This window comes from Mercenaria mercenaria, chromosome 16 (assembly GCF_021730395.1).
Source record: "Mercenaria mercenaria strain notata chromosome 16, MADL_Memer_1, whole genome shotgun sequence".
NCBI classification, from domain to species: domain Eukaryota; kingdom Metazoa; phylum Mollusca; class Bivalvia; order Venerida; family Veneridae; genus Mercenaria; species Mercenaria mercenaria.
The window spans coordinates 28093640-28109548 of NC_069376.1; positions in this window are offsets into that span (position 1 = coordinate 28093640).

Here is a 15909-nt window from a genome sequence, read left to right on the forward strand (position 1 = left end):
ACTGACTGCACATTTTTCTTACCATGTGACATTTCTACAACCAAATTGCAGTAGACTTCTGTTTCAGTTACCTGGTTGAGGAAACTAGTCAGTCTCTGATTACAAATTAACATGGCTTGAACCGAGAAGCACTTGTGTGAGATTACTTTGAATTCAGTATAACGCTTTTGAAAGAGAAGATTTTTACACTTTTCCATAAATCCATATAGAACAAAATAACTTCTTCTCCTGGTGGCAATATTTTCAGGCTTAAATGGCAATTTTATTGCAATAGCAATCATTATTCTGCATTGGGAGGTATTTTGGGAGTTTGCCGGCGGTTATGGCATAGATGGTATTTGGTTATTTCCCTTGGACCAGTTATGTATGTAAATAAAATGGACAGAAATGGAATTGAAAACAACATGCCTAATTAATTAATTATATTTTATCGTATAGTTTATTATAAAAGCACATGTCAATATATAAATTAACGTGAGATAATTTGCCCTACGGATAATTTGCCTTACGGCACACTCCCACTACCACTACTAAAGGGCATCCCGATTTCACAGCCTGAAATAAAAGGAATCTGAAACAAGATGATTAATGGAATTATGAAATGATGACATTAACAAAAAGTACATCAGAATATTTTAACGATATGTTATCAAACACAGTGAAAACAAAATGATGGGTCTACTATCTATACCTGTTTGTCTGAAACAAAAGTAAAAAATAAGTATGTATTAGATACATAAACTACAGTTACTGCATCGTAACTATTAAAGACTCATCAAATTCTTGAATTGTTGGCATCTCTTCCAAAATAATGAAAACTAACGTGTAACTTCATTTCAAAAACAACATGTATGATTAATCTATTATGTTTTATTCTATACATATTTATGAAATCACAAGTAAATATACAAATTAGCATGAGATAATTTGCCATACGACACATACTTTATACGTTTTGTTTTCAAACTCGAAACCAACCTGGGTTATTTAAAACAAAGCAGCGTGTAGGTAAGTCACTTATTGTTCTCGGAATAGTCCTGCATGGTGTCTGTAGACCTGCGAGGTGATTTGAAAACTTTGATCGCTATGCTCGCAAGGTTCACAAATCCCCTCACTGGTCTATGCAGACCTGTTTCTCGAACAATAACCTATTCACCGCTTCGTATTACACAAGGCGTTTTCAAGATGCATTAGACAGCGTCAAATTGTGATAAATCATTTTACACTGCAGTGGAATTTTACACTACACGGCGTTAACATGTTTTGCTTGTCTGGCTTGTTAATGAATGGGTTGTATATTTACTAATGTCGGCGGTAACCGCCGCCCATAAAATATGGTCGGCGGTTGTCACCAAAATTAGTAAATATACAATTCATCCATTAACAAGTCAGTCAGTCCAATGCATTTCAACGCCGTCTAGTCTAAAACTCTATCTCGTACAATAAATTTGCATTCAATGCATTGTATTTTGAAACCCTTTTATACAAAACTTCATGTAGCCCATTGAAACATGAAGCGATGCCTTGAACTTGTTGCAATGCACCGTAATATGAAATCATCCGACAAAACATGATACCATGCAGCTCAATGTAAGCTATTTAAACCAACACGAAAACGTGCAGTGTAAAATGAAATTATTTATTACAACTTGATCCCATCTAATGCATACTGAAACCGTTTTGTGTAATTCAGAGCGGCGTATAAAATTTGATGCCATGCAGTCTAATATGAAGACGTTTAACACAACGTGCGTTTGTGCAGTGTACAATGAAAGGATTCATTAAAACGTGGCGCCGTCTAACGCATACTGAAACCGTTAGTGTAATTTGTAGCAGCGTTTAAACATTTGATGCCATGCGACCAATGTGAAGCCGTTTAACGAAACATGAGCACGTGACTTGACGCCGTCTAACGCATACTGAAACCGTTAGTGTAATTTGTAGCAGCGTTTAAACATTTGATGCCATGCGACCAATGTAAAGCCGTTTAACGAAACATGAGCACGTGAATTGTAAAATGAAACGATTCATATCAACTTGACGCCGGCTAATGCATCTTGAAACCGTTTTGTGTAATTCGGAGCGACGTATAGAAATTTGATGCCACGCATCCCATAAAGCCGTTCGACACACCGTAAGTACATGCAAGTCGGCAAAAGGTTGAACATATGATCCTAAGCTTTTCTTATAGGACATAGTATTGAAATATTTGGTCTTCTCCATTGTAAATATAGTTAAACAGGTTGGGCACATCTTCCGGGGTATATAACCGAGATCGGGTGTCTCACGGGGGTGGGAGGTGTCTTACCCCAATTTGGGTAATACAAGAACATCAGAAAAGCATATACCAGCTCACGTACAAAACTTAAACTGCTTAGTCGAAAAAGGGGCAAAATTTTGTAAAAAGGTAAAAAGCAAAAATGAGTTATGGAAGCTGTACAATGTAAGTCAGATCATCACATGTGTGTGGAGTTTAAATCCATTCCCATCAGTGTGTACTGAAATATCAACTTACATACATAAACTTAACCAAACCAAAAAACTGTTAAACCAAAAAGCAGTATAATCAGGACACCAACACCAACGCCGACGCCCGGGTGATTCCAATAGCTTATATATTCTACGAATAGTTGAGCTTAAAATGTGCTTCCTCTTATTGACAATAACATCACATCTAGTCTTTTTGTTTTATCTTAATTATTTGTTATTTCATAGAAAATGCAGTCTTATGGGTCAAAAGTTGGGGGTAGGGGGAATATACCATATGCTGGTCCTCTCCCTCAAAATTTGGGAGTGGGAGCCTCCCCTCTCCCCTCCGTCCTTGCTGTTACGCCTATGAACATGTCCAACCTTGTGTCTTGTAGTTAACGGAATTACAGGCAAGAGTTCAAATTTGCACAAGAAAGGTGATCGTACAACTAAAATATTGTGCAAATTCAACTTATCCCTCTCAAATGCTTCAAATAATTGAAATATCAAACATGACAATTATATTGCGTGACAAAAGCTTGTCCCCAAATCATCATACTCAATTTTCTCTCTTCTGCTGTAATTAATGAATACATAATTGCTTTTATTATCCTCACATAAATGCCCAATGCAAATTTCCCATTAGTTTAACTTGAATATTATATCATATTCACCAATAAGTTTATAACTCATGCGCAAAACCGTTATTTTCAATTTCTGCGCAGGTGATATGATCCATGATTTTATATCACATGCGCAACACCGTTATTTTGCTTTTCTGCGCATGTGATATTATTTTTTCATATCACCCGTTGAGAGATTGATACTTATGCATTGATTAAAAGACTGAGTCGATAAGTTTTCAGACGAGGCGCTTATATAATTATACTTTAGGATTAAATTACCCTTTTCTGGTGCTCTTGCAAGTGCGAATTTTCTTTTTTATGCTACGTGCAAAATATTTCGAAAACAACTTTTCATCTAATGTTGAATCGAAACTACTACCATGAGATTGGAAATGATCTATCTAAGAAAATGAGTACTCACACTTATACGTTTCGTTTAAAAAAAGAAAGTTATCGCCGTTTTTCGAATGTTACTGATTGACGCGATGTTGAAATATTAGAATAAATATACTGTAGGGGTCAGCGATATGTAAACGTCTCGACTAAATCTTTCAAAAAATCTTATTACACAGCAAAGTCGCCATAACTAGTAAATACACTTTAATTCTGTAATTATTATTTGGTCTGTAATTAATTTTTAATGTTAAATAAATTATGTTGATTTTCCAGTAAATGTTTTGACCCTTATAATCTTTCGGTATAATAAAATAAATATTGCATTCCTGAGAGGGTGATATGAAAAATGTTCACCCCTCGAAATATGAATATAGACCTCGGTAGCGCCTCGGTCGATATTGATATATCTCGCGGTGAACATTTTTCATATCACCCTCTCAGAAATGCAATATTTATATAATATCACTTTATAATATTTAAACAAAATATCAGTAAATGCAGGAAACCGCCGAAAAAAACTGATGCACGTTCGTCTATTAAGCCTACAGCAGCGTTTGAAGAGTTGTTTAACTGATATTATGTAACTAGTATTGCTATGTGATGTTTGGCCACAGAGGTGTGAGGCATGTGAGTAATGGACTGGAAAGTAGTTTACGGTATTTAGGTGCTGGTTTTCATCTTATAATAGTGGTTACTTATGTCATATTATTTCAAGATCTGACATGGTGCAAAACGTTGTCCGTCAAAAAAATAGTGACCTAGGGGTCTGGATGTTGCATGTGATATGTCCTCTTATTATGGCAATTAGTTATGCCATATTATTTCAAAATCTGACAATGCACGGACAGCCGGGCAAGATTTTGCGTGCACGCACTCACGACCACAATTACAATGTAACACTATATTTCCTCTTCTTCTTTCTGTCCCCATTTTAACGTCGAAGGCATAAAAATCGTCAATAGCCATGTCAAACCAAATTTTAAGGACAAATGAAACACAATGCATTTCATCTTAATGTCCTCGTGTATCGTTACCTACATGTATATCAGTATGTCACAATTTCCGTCTCAGACATATCTGAATGACATACTGAGTAATAGCAGACATGTATCGAAACTGAACAATATGAAATAAGTAAAATATACAGGATTATGGTCGTTCCATGACAAAACCATCTGAAGTGACAAAATATCAACATTAACACAACACTTTATTCATGACTAACATTCTTTTATCTTTCAAATCTGAAAATGTGAAGAAAATATCTTCACTATTTCAAGACTAACAATGCTTTTAAATAAGTCACCAAATGTATATAGAGACGTGATGTAAAGAATGTCACGAAAGCAGTATGACGTCGCCATGCATGGCGTCTATATTTCATGTCATTAATGGACAAATTATGACTATGGAATGGCCCATATGAAACAGCAATATGTGATTTCATTTCTTTTAATATTTGCATTACTATATCAAGATTGTCAAAAGCGTGGACCAGAATTTTCGCTATGCATTATCTTTTGAATTTATAAAGACAAGCTGAACTTGGTTCATTGCATCCGCTAACTGTTTTGATAGACTGAAAGAGAAATTTACATAATTATTGCAAGATATCCTTCTCTAATAAATAGACACAACATTTCTCGAAGGATGTTTTTACCTTCCACTCATGCGAATATTATCAGCCAGATTCAGCGATGTCTCAAGATGGTCATCTACATCATTTCTCTTGTAAATTATATGACACGTATTTGCCTCTATTCTATGAATAGTAGAAATTCACTTCGTCCTAATGGATTGTTTGCAGCGGTGTTAATTTTATATTTTCAATTTTAAGGCATTTGTTGCCGAGTAGTTAACGGTTCACAATGACTTTGAACAGTATGTGGTTGCCACATAATGAAGACAGAATATACCAACTTCTTGTAAAACTCCTATTTCGCTAGAGATACATATTACGTTAGAGACGTTTTTCTTTGGTTTAATGTCACATTAACACATTTACTCGTATATGCCACATGGCGATTTCCAAGATTTTAATGGCGACGAAATGTCCCACATGCCACTCCGTATATTATATAAGGCACGGGTGGGCATCTTGGTGCAGCCGCCGACCTTTCGATAGCCCGCGTTATGGCTTAATATGTAGAATAAATTCTATATCCGAAGCGAGGTTTTGAACCCACAGTAATAAAAATCAAGTGGTTCGAATCCAGCAACATTAACAGCTCGGCACAAAGGCTACAGTGTGTTAGACAAATGAATCAAGAAATAATAGTTGCTGGTGACTTACTTGCAATGTTTGGCCATTTTGCGTTCAATGTGCTCAAATATTTTTTATTTTATTTTATTGACTGACAGATTGACTGACCGACGTTCTGAATGATTGGCTGCCGAGCTGAATGATGTTTATCCGGATAAAACACATTTATACAAATGTACAAATATATACTTAAAATATTGAAGTATAAATAAATAAATTAAGAAAAAAAAGTATTTTGAACGTGTTCATCAATAATGCTATCGTAACATCTATCAGTTCAAAGTAAACATTACAATATCATAAAAATTTTTTTAATAAATTAATATCTGGTTTCGGTTCAGCATAATACATAATGTTTTTAAACGAAAATTTTAAGTAAAAAGTAAATATCTGAATTTGATAAATTGTCAAAATATGGAAAAGCGAAAGACGATGCAAATGTTTTGTAATTTAGATTTAAATATAAAGCCATAAATATGCAGCTAAAACTACTTCTTTATCGTTTCCAGACAAATGCATCAAAGGAACTTGTTTTCCTCGATTGAAAGAGAAAGACTATTTATGTTTTAATAAGACCTCATGAAATAATATTTCTGACTGCTAATGGCAATCAATCAAATGTGTCATTTCAATATCTTGTCAAATCAAATCTTCACAGAACTGACGTCTTTATTTGTTAGTTTTATCCGTGTTGTCTTTGTGTTTTACTGTATCTATGCATTTTACATACACAACTACAGTACTATATTACCTGTGAAACAATGATGTTAGATTTTGTTTTGAGGAAGCTCAATAACAGAAACAAGGCTTTGCCGATTGTATCGTTGGCACAAATAATGTCACAGTATCTTATGGCGGTTAATCTAGGTCATTTCGTTGTGTCTTGTTAGATTGATCATGATCAGTATATAATGTTTCATTGTTTTAAGCTTGTGCACTCGATTAGATGCCATGACATATTTCAAAGTCGTTTTGTCATCTGAACGTGCTTGCCAGCACAACAAAACGCTACTATCAACGCATTACAACAAAATATTGGTGGGCTCACCAGATGACACAACGAAATGTGTTACATAAACGGCGCAAGCGACCCGTAACGGAACTTTGCAAGCACTAAATCTTTGTTAATGGTGCGCGCAACACTTTTATTGTCATGGCGCGTGCACCAATATGGATTGTTATTGTCATTGTGCGCGCCAGCACGAAATCTTCTTTTTTCCTTCTTTCTCGTTCGATCTTTCGGTGTGGTGCTTTGATGGTTATATTATGTTGCAATGGTGCGCGTACCAAGATCACACAACAAAATTTCCAAAATTTCGTTATTGCGCGTTTGTGAGCGCGCCAAGGTAATGCAAAAAATATGTGCTACATAAGTCATCATAGTAGTCTGTTATTACATACCATGTACTGATCGCCCGGTTTAAATTTACGGTATTACAAGTTTTACAACCATATTAATAATATAGGCTTGACAATGTTCATACAGTGCCTTGTAAAAAGGTTTGTACATTAATCAGTATCTCACTGGTAGCCACTGGAACTCTTTCGATGCTAGGCAAATATGACAAAATGAACATCAGTATTTTGTTCTATATACAATTATCTTTTAGTACATTTTCTTTTACAATTTTATAAGAATAATCGTTTGTCAAAGTTAAGGCTGACATCATTATTATTTCAATATTCGAAAACATAAAATCTAATTACCAGTGGCAAAGAAGCACTGGCGATTGCAAAACCTGTTATTTAAAAGGTGGTATTTTATAGGAATTAACAATTAACCATCATTAACAACAAATAAGCCAAGTGATAGCCAATGCCTCTGTTCCCCCCATATACATGCTTAAAATATGTAACAGTTTTGGTCTCTTTCTTTTATCATGTTGTAAGACAGCCATTGATTAGAAGTTGCTTTGCCCAGGAGTGGGAGGTTTAAAAACAAACCTGAGCCACTGCAATGATTTTCCATTCATAAGAAGAAATGAAAGCTTTCCATCTATGCAATTTTCGGTTAGATTTAAATCCCATCAAGAATAGTCTCACATGTCGCATGGAATCAAGTTGTCTTTATAAAAAAAGGACAATGTCATAGCGGCTTAAAAGTTTAGACAACCATTTTATTGGAATTAATCCCATAAGACATACTGTTTTACAAACTGAAGATTTTAATCTCATTTGGAACATTTCGACAATTTTGTCAATATTTCATTTTAGATATATTACAAAATTTGTATTACAGCGTTGAATATTTTTTTTTTTACATTAATATGACATTTGCCATTCTTTTGACTGGAATAAAAGATTGCTGTCATAATTCAAGTATTTTATACACAAAACTGTTTTTTCTTGAGAGAGCAACTTACTGTTACTAGACTATGCCAGTGTTCACTTGATCTCTTATGGCGCCAGAGGTTTCCCAGCATAAATCAGAACATGAGTGTCAATGACTTTCAAACGACTTTCTTCAGCCAAGTCTCCTTTATAACACCGTTATCAACGACACAGTCTGACTCAATTGGAACTTTAAAAGGTGCAAGCCCTGAAGCTGTCGCTATCCCACTGAGGGATGGTTTTACTGCTTACCATGTAAAGTGATAAATTTTGCAAACGTATGCAATTTGTAGATACTAAATGAGGTATTTATGTTTGGAACCATAGGATGCATCCAATATCAGATTAGGTATGATTGATTGTGTTCATGAGTTGTAATGAAATGTACAACTGTAACTGTGACGTTACAATGTCTGATAAAATGTGTTAAAAAGGATAATAAAGAATAATGTGATCAATTCTGATATCAATATTTTACGCTTTACTTACTTCCACGTTTTCGTTGTACTTCAAAGATATGCCTCTAAATGAAAGGTGTTTAAGGTATTTCACGTTGACATGAAAAATGACGTTAATCTTCCGCGTATCGATAAATTAAATCAATTGTTTCAGGTTTTTATAATATATATGTTCTATAATTTCAGCATTATCATCAGTAAAGGTGAAAAAAATGTCTTGCTTCCACGAAATAAGGTTCTTTTTTTGTTGTTGTTTTATTCAATGACATTCACATTTAGTTATCAGTTGGTGCTTAGGGGTAAACAAGACCTACATTTCATATCTGAAAACATGAACACTATATATATATTGTGTAAACATGATTTTAGCAATTTTATGTGTATAAATATTATTATGCATGCGCATTAGGTTAAAAATAGTTCATGCTGTATACACGTAACGCTGAAGACTGTATAAAACAGCATTGCAACGAAAAATGGCAGTTTGTTTTATACAATCGACTGTTACAGCTTGACAAATAATTATAAATGTAGACTCATTACACAATTGATTTATATATTTAGTCAAGGTAATTATATTCGATCTTGATTGTTACGTCTAAGGGAAGCAAATGTTTGTTATTTAAATACTTTAAGTGACAGAAAAACAAATTGGCAACTATTCACAACAACAAAGTTTATCATGAAATGTAACAGTTCAAATACTTTTAAAATGTTAACTATCCGTAAAATGTCCTATTGTAATATACAAGAATAGTCCAAATCATGTTTTGATCAGATTTAAGTCCAGTCATTATTTAGTTCAAATGTTTTCTGTAATCCAAATTCAAAGAATATTTATTCTCTCTTTATGGATCTACAATGTAAACTCATCTTAAACGTCCAAAACTGGTAATTATTTGTTATTAAGAAATATAGGAAAGCTTTTCAATATGATCTTACTGTCCTCAGACAGCTTCCTATTTAAAGTAAGCATCATGGAAGGTTCCAACAATTTCGTATATCACCAAGAATAAAAAGGAGATTCAGGTAAAATCAAGAATAACGTAGACTTTAAAATAATGTAAATATCCTACTTATCAGTATTTATGATGGAACCTTCTGGAAAACCATAGCATATATAAAAATACTGCTGATATACATGTACATGATGTCTCAAAACTAGGTCAGGTCTTACAGTATACAATGAGTCATCGATACAAGATCATAATACATCAAAGCAAAAAGTGGACTGGCATACACATAACAGGATTTTCTACATTTTTAAATATTTAATGAAAGATAGCCATTGGATACCTATAACTATTTCAATGTAAACAAAGTGTTGCACAGTATACAATGTATTGTCGTGCTATGTAGCGTCCAAATAAACACGTCTGAAATGAATTTAAACATGACCTAACCTAACTAATCTGGGGGTTTTTTATCGTGCTTATACAAAATGAATACGTGCATACCTAAATGATTTTTCTTCTTAGTCTGTCTAAATTAAAATTTTTAAAACTATCATCAATTTTGATATGTAACAAGGGAAATGATTGTTACCGAAGTAAGATAGAATTTGCATTAGTTTTATTTTCAGCCACAAAATTCATGGATCATAACCATAAAATATCTTTTGTGTCGGAATAAGAAGAGACGGTCTCGAAAAAGGCCGACCGGTATATATACAAAATGTAACTTTCACACTTAGCAATATTACTCTTCAGTTACCATTACTTTATAATTAACAGGTCCCAGACAATCTATTGTTGCTTTTTATGTTAATATGCAAATTATGTTTCCTCATATACAGAATATGTCACAAAGATAAAAGCTTTAAGGAGGTAGGTTACCTTTATATTTGTATGTGCGCATGTCCAACCGGAAGCTAGCGTGACGATTTACGACAACGTTTACGACAAACTAAATGTCTTTGTATATTCATTCTTCTGAAAACAAATCATAGACCTGTCTTCGATCTGACGCTTTATGGTTTAATAATGCAGAAATAATGAATAAATTGCCGCAGAAACGCTTCAAAACAATGTTGCCTTAAAATGACGTCATTGACGTCATGACGTTACCTGTCAGTTACCGCGCAAAATTAACAGCTTTTATCTTGAAAGTACGTAATTCTGTGCATTTTCTTTATTCAAACTATTTTCAAATAACCATTATTTGCTGAAATATTTTTTATGAGTCTTTTGCTCTGAATAATAATCAATATTTTGCTTCTTTTATGTAGTTATATTGAAATGTTATGCGGAATGTAAGAAAATGGATGATGGTAACCAATGTTATTTGGAATATAGTTGGGTGAGAGGTTACTTGTTACGGCCATTTTCAAATAAAAAATCTAGCAGTTTGATTTGTAATACCTATTTTACAGGCTTATCTTAGATAGCTAACGTGCATACTAGTAAAATTATAGATTATGCTGACTTCTACGGATATCAATGAAACTAAAATACACCGAAAAGTGTTAAATATCCGTATTTTCCTTCTTCTTTCAATATGAAATACCTTTGGATGGTCATGTTCTTCAAACCTGGATAAAAATTGAATTTGAAGGGACAGAGACAAACGAAACTGAGATTTTAGCAGTTAAAACTTCATATTACACGAAATACAAAAAGATGCTGCGGTTCAACTCATTTGAATTTACCCTTGTAACAAGGTAACCTACCTCCTTAAGTTTAAAAATCTGATCTTCATCAGACGGTGACTTCTTATTAAGGAAATACGTGATGATAAACAGATTGCATTTGTTCAGCAAAACAAAAACCATTGTCCGTAAAATGGAATACAGAAAACAGTTGAAACGCGTTTGAAAACTTTATCAAATAGTGTAGTTCAATGCACAAGGTTTAAATCCTTGGAGTTATAAGAACGTTAGAGACGGTCAAGTATTTGTTTTTTTATGGTGCTTTGTACATTACCCGCATGTGCCTGTTGAAGCGCTGCATGATCGTCAGTTTCTTCAAGTTATTTTTGATACGTAATTTGTCTATAGCCTTTCTTTAAAAATTAAAAAAGAGAAATGCATAAATTTATTTGAGTAATTTAAAGAATTGTTGTCCAGTTGAGTATACATAGCTATTAGTGTCAATTACCTGGTGATAGTCGGGTTCGGGTATATCTATGAAAGATTTTTTTTATTGTTTGAGCCAAAAGCTCGTCCTGAATTCTATTGACGACAATTACAATCTAATTCTTATTTTTGAGTAGAAAAGATGTTAAAACTTCGCATAGTCACGCAGTTTCACATCATCCTGTTTCTGAGTGACGTCATACAACCGACGTCATGTCGAGATAAGGTATATGAATGTCGGCACGCAGTTGGCGTGATGTCCAGATTCTGTCGCTGTGATGTTGTCCTTACTCATACAAAAATATCTGTAAAAGTATTCGTTCAATCACAAACTATTACGAAATATACTAACACAACTAACAAAATCAAAGGGCATATTAATGTAACTATAAAACTGTATACTCGTTTGGTCATAGGCAACACATCCATTCTCGAGTTAAGAGTATAAGCTTGTCTGTAAATATACAGGTCCTGCTTCAGTCCCCCAACTCGTCATCAGCGACACCATCTTTGGTATTCATCTCACTCTAAAAGAGGATGACATTGGTTGTGAACTCTTTAGTAGTAATGTAGTTTCTCTATCTTGATAATAAATGTCAACTCTAATTGACAATGTATTCCTAATATTATCAGTACATTACCATGATACATTACAATACTTTTTTTCCTAAAAACACCAGCAAATTGCTTACAACCTTTTCGCTACAAATTGGTATTCAAAGTTATCATTTTTAAGTGTCACGAATACAATTAAAGAAAAGTCAAAATCTTATCAATGAGAAGTTAACCGGTATTTTTTCCTGTTTTCTTTCACATTGCAACTGAATGTTGAAGCAACATTGTATACGAAGCTATTATGGAACTTTAAAAATATATATAAAGGCTAAGACTTGCAATGCATTCAGTGCAATACTATCAACTTCCATGTTATTTATTTTCCTGCATTGCTCCACAATTACTTCGGAAATGCAGGAGTATGCTTTAAGATATTGCAGGGAGTGTGATTATCAAGTGAAATATAAGTTACTCGATTTGCATTGACACTCAGTAACTTTCTTGCATTACATATTTACGACATTCAATTTGCCATTCATCGGTCGTAAATATGCATCAAAGTACATTTGGCTTTCTTTAGCAACCAGAAAAGTCCGATGTAGCCTACAAAAAAAAATCAATTGTTATGACGGGTCCATTGCCTTGCTTTACTTTCCAGTATTAGGCAATAGAACAGTGCAATCCGGATAAGACAGGTCAAGGGTTTGGTTAATATCTCACAGCCACAGTTATTAAAGTTCTGTTTATTTATATGAGGTCAGAAGAATGTTACAGCTATTAGTACATACGAAAAAAGAACAATTTCCAAGAAATTACCAAGGTCAGTTGGGGTTATTCGATATTCCAAAATAACACTGGATCAAATTTGATATGGTTTGTATTTATTTGATATATAATAATCAAGGAAAACAACATAATAAATCAAATTTGATTAATAACAATCGACGAGTTTGACATTTAGGTTTTGTTATGTAATATTGACCTGGGTGTTTCAGTTACTGTATTATTTAGAAAGAAGATATGTTTGTTTTGATAGATATCCAAGAACTTTCTAAATTCAATAAATACGTCTGGCTTGCATTTTGTATGCAAAGTATTATTAAAGTATTCATTTAAACGTCGTCATTCGAGTGAAAATTTGTAAAACTATGATTTTAAACCAAAACGTGTAAAACATTCGTGTTGACATTTTAGAAAAAATATCTTAAGCTATATTTTGGCATTACATTTAAATGAGCTTTTTTATGCAAAAATGACGTGCTTAACGACTTTCGGAAGCAAAGGTCTACCGAAATGCTTAGTTTCTTCTTTGCTAGGCCATGATTTGATACTTAACTACATCTTCCAAATAGTTTACATTTACGTAAACTAATGGAATATGATGGCAGTCCGAGATATCAGTAAATAACTAGTTTTAGTCATTTAGATAATATGGATGTATGTGCCATTGAATCAAGAGTAATTTACAATACAGAGACATAATTGCCAGTTTATCAAATGTTTGCCAGAAATGCCCATAGCAATGTTAAGATTCTAAGATCAAAGCGGTTAAATACGAAGTAACATTTTGTTAATAGATTTTCTTGTGATGGAAGTAATATAAGCAATAGTAGGAAGTAGTGAGAATAATTGAAAACTTACAAATTCCTGAAATATTTGTATTAAATCAAAGTATTTATCTTATAAATATATAGTGTTTTTGTCACATGTTTGCCGTCGTGGGAGAGAAATAAAGCCATTACATCAATTTGATATTACATTAGTGTAATAAAGCTTTAACGTTGACATCGTTTTAAATATAGGAGACGTTGGTCTACTTAACTTAGTCTGTAATAGGGAAAGAAAGAAGATTTTTTTTATGTTTCAGCCGGAAAGTTTACATGTGATAAAACGAATATTTACATTTTGTGTCTTTTCACACTGAATTTCTTAAACTCGAATTGAAAATTGAAATTGATACAAAGATTTTTCTAGACCTCCAAAATGGGCAGGGTGCTGCTAAAAAGTGGCAGGGTGCATTTGGCGCGTTGCGCACCTATGTCTACATAAACCATAAAGTAGATTTTCATGGTTTTGGGTTATAATGTCTACATTTTAAGTTACTACATTGTAGGTTAAAAATTACAATACAATATTTAGTACGCAGATCGAACATTTTATGGTATTTCTAATCAAGAAAACTTACAAAACAAAATTACAGTAATCATTGCAAACCTAAATCCAAATGATGTATAGACAATCATTCAAATTCATTGCAAAGCCTCGCACTTAATCATTATATTCAACTCGTTTTATAAAAATAATATGAAAAGACATTCATGTAATATCCTCTATGTAAATATAGTTCAAACACAGCAATTAGAAAATAGGCCACAATGTAATACTCCAATTGATAATTGGCGAATTGAGAAGAAAAATAAGCGCAAACACCTATTTATTTCATTTGGGCATATGATCAAATAGGTGTGAATCTACAACTTTAAAAGTTTCATTGCAATCTACATCGGGAAACTTTGTGCGATTTTCCACTGGAAACCCATTTTGAAAATGAATTCTAAGGATTATGATTTCAAATCGGTCTGACTAAAAAATCAAAAACATGACCCTGTTTATTAGCTGCATGTCCTTCACATATCTTACAGATTTTATTTATTTCACAACAGCGGGTGTTAAATGCTGTGTGGCAGCCGTAAAATGCCGCTCCGACTTCATCTCAGTGTTGTTATATTTTCTGGTCCTTCGGGATCATTGATTTCAACTCATTTATATTTGAAGATTGAATACTGCTTAAGCCGGTGCTAGAGGGCGTGGGCAGTGTTGCATTTTCAATTTCTGCTCATGAACAGACTTAATCAAACCGAGTCTGCAATTTTCACTGTTTGCCTTGTTCTCGGTGCTCCCGAGGGATCTACATTCCAGATTTTGTTTTACTCAAAGTTAACAATATAGAACGAAATTTGTTTCAAACGTATACAACTAGCTCAAGTATTGTATTTATAAAAGTTGACAGGAATTTACTAGAATTTTCACTTCATTAAAAGCGTTATCAATTGTTTTATAGTTTTATATTTCTAAGCATAACAGTCGATCTCACTGTGGCGAAGCTGCTCGTGTCGTGTGCAGAAAAAAATCAAAAGTACGGGAAAACATGGCGTTGATTTCTTCGATTCAAACCGTTTCGGAGGATTTGTCAGCAAGGTAAATCGGTTTTGTCTTCACTTTGTATCTAATTTAAATGTTCCACCAAAGACAGTCGAACTTGCTCTTTCCATGCATGTACCTATGTATTTTGTCAATACCTTCATTTACTAATGGTACCCTGACAAATGTAAAGAAAATGACCAAACAAATGCATTTTTATGGTGGATTGGAGTTACGGGAATTTTAATTTTCCATCTTTTTTTTCTCAGCAATTGAATAATCAGCTAATCTATCTACTAGAAATCTTACTTGAATATTGTATTTTCTAATCGTAAAGGTCGATCAAGTCAAAAAGGGAAAGTTTCGACGTATTGTGGAAGATATCAGGAAATGATAGGTAGTACGGAGATTTCGCAGACAGATGTAGATGATAGGATATGCAAGGAAAATGTTCTGACGCCTTTATTTTGACTGAATATTGTCTCTTTTAGATATTCATGATACTGTATCAAGTACTCAAGTGCCATTATTTACAGAAACGTTCTAGATTCTTCAATATTCAACGATAATTTTAGTGCATTTTAACATTATTATAAT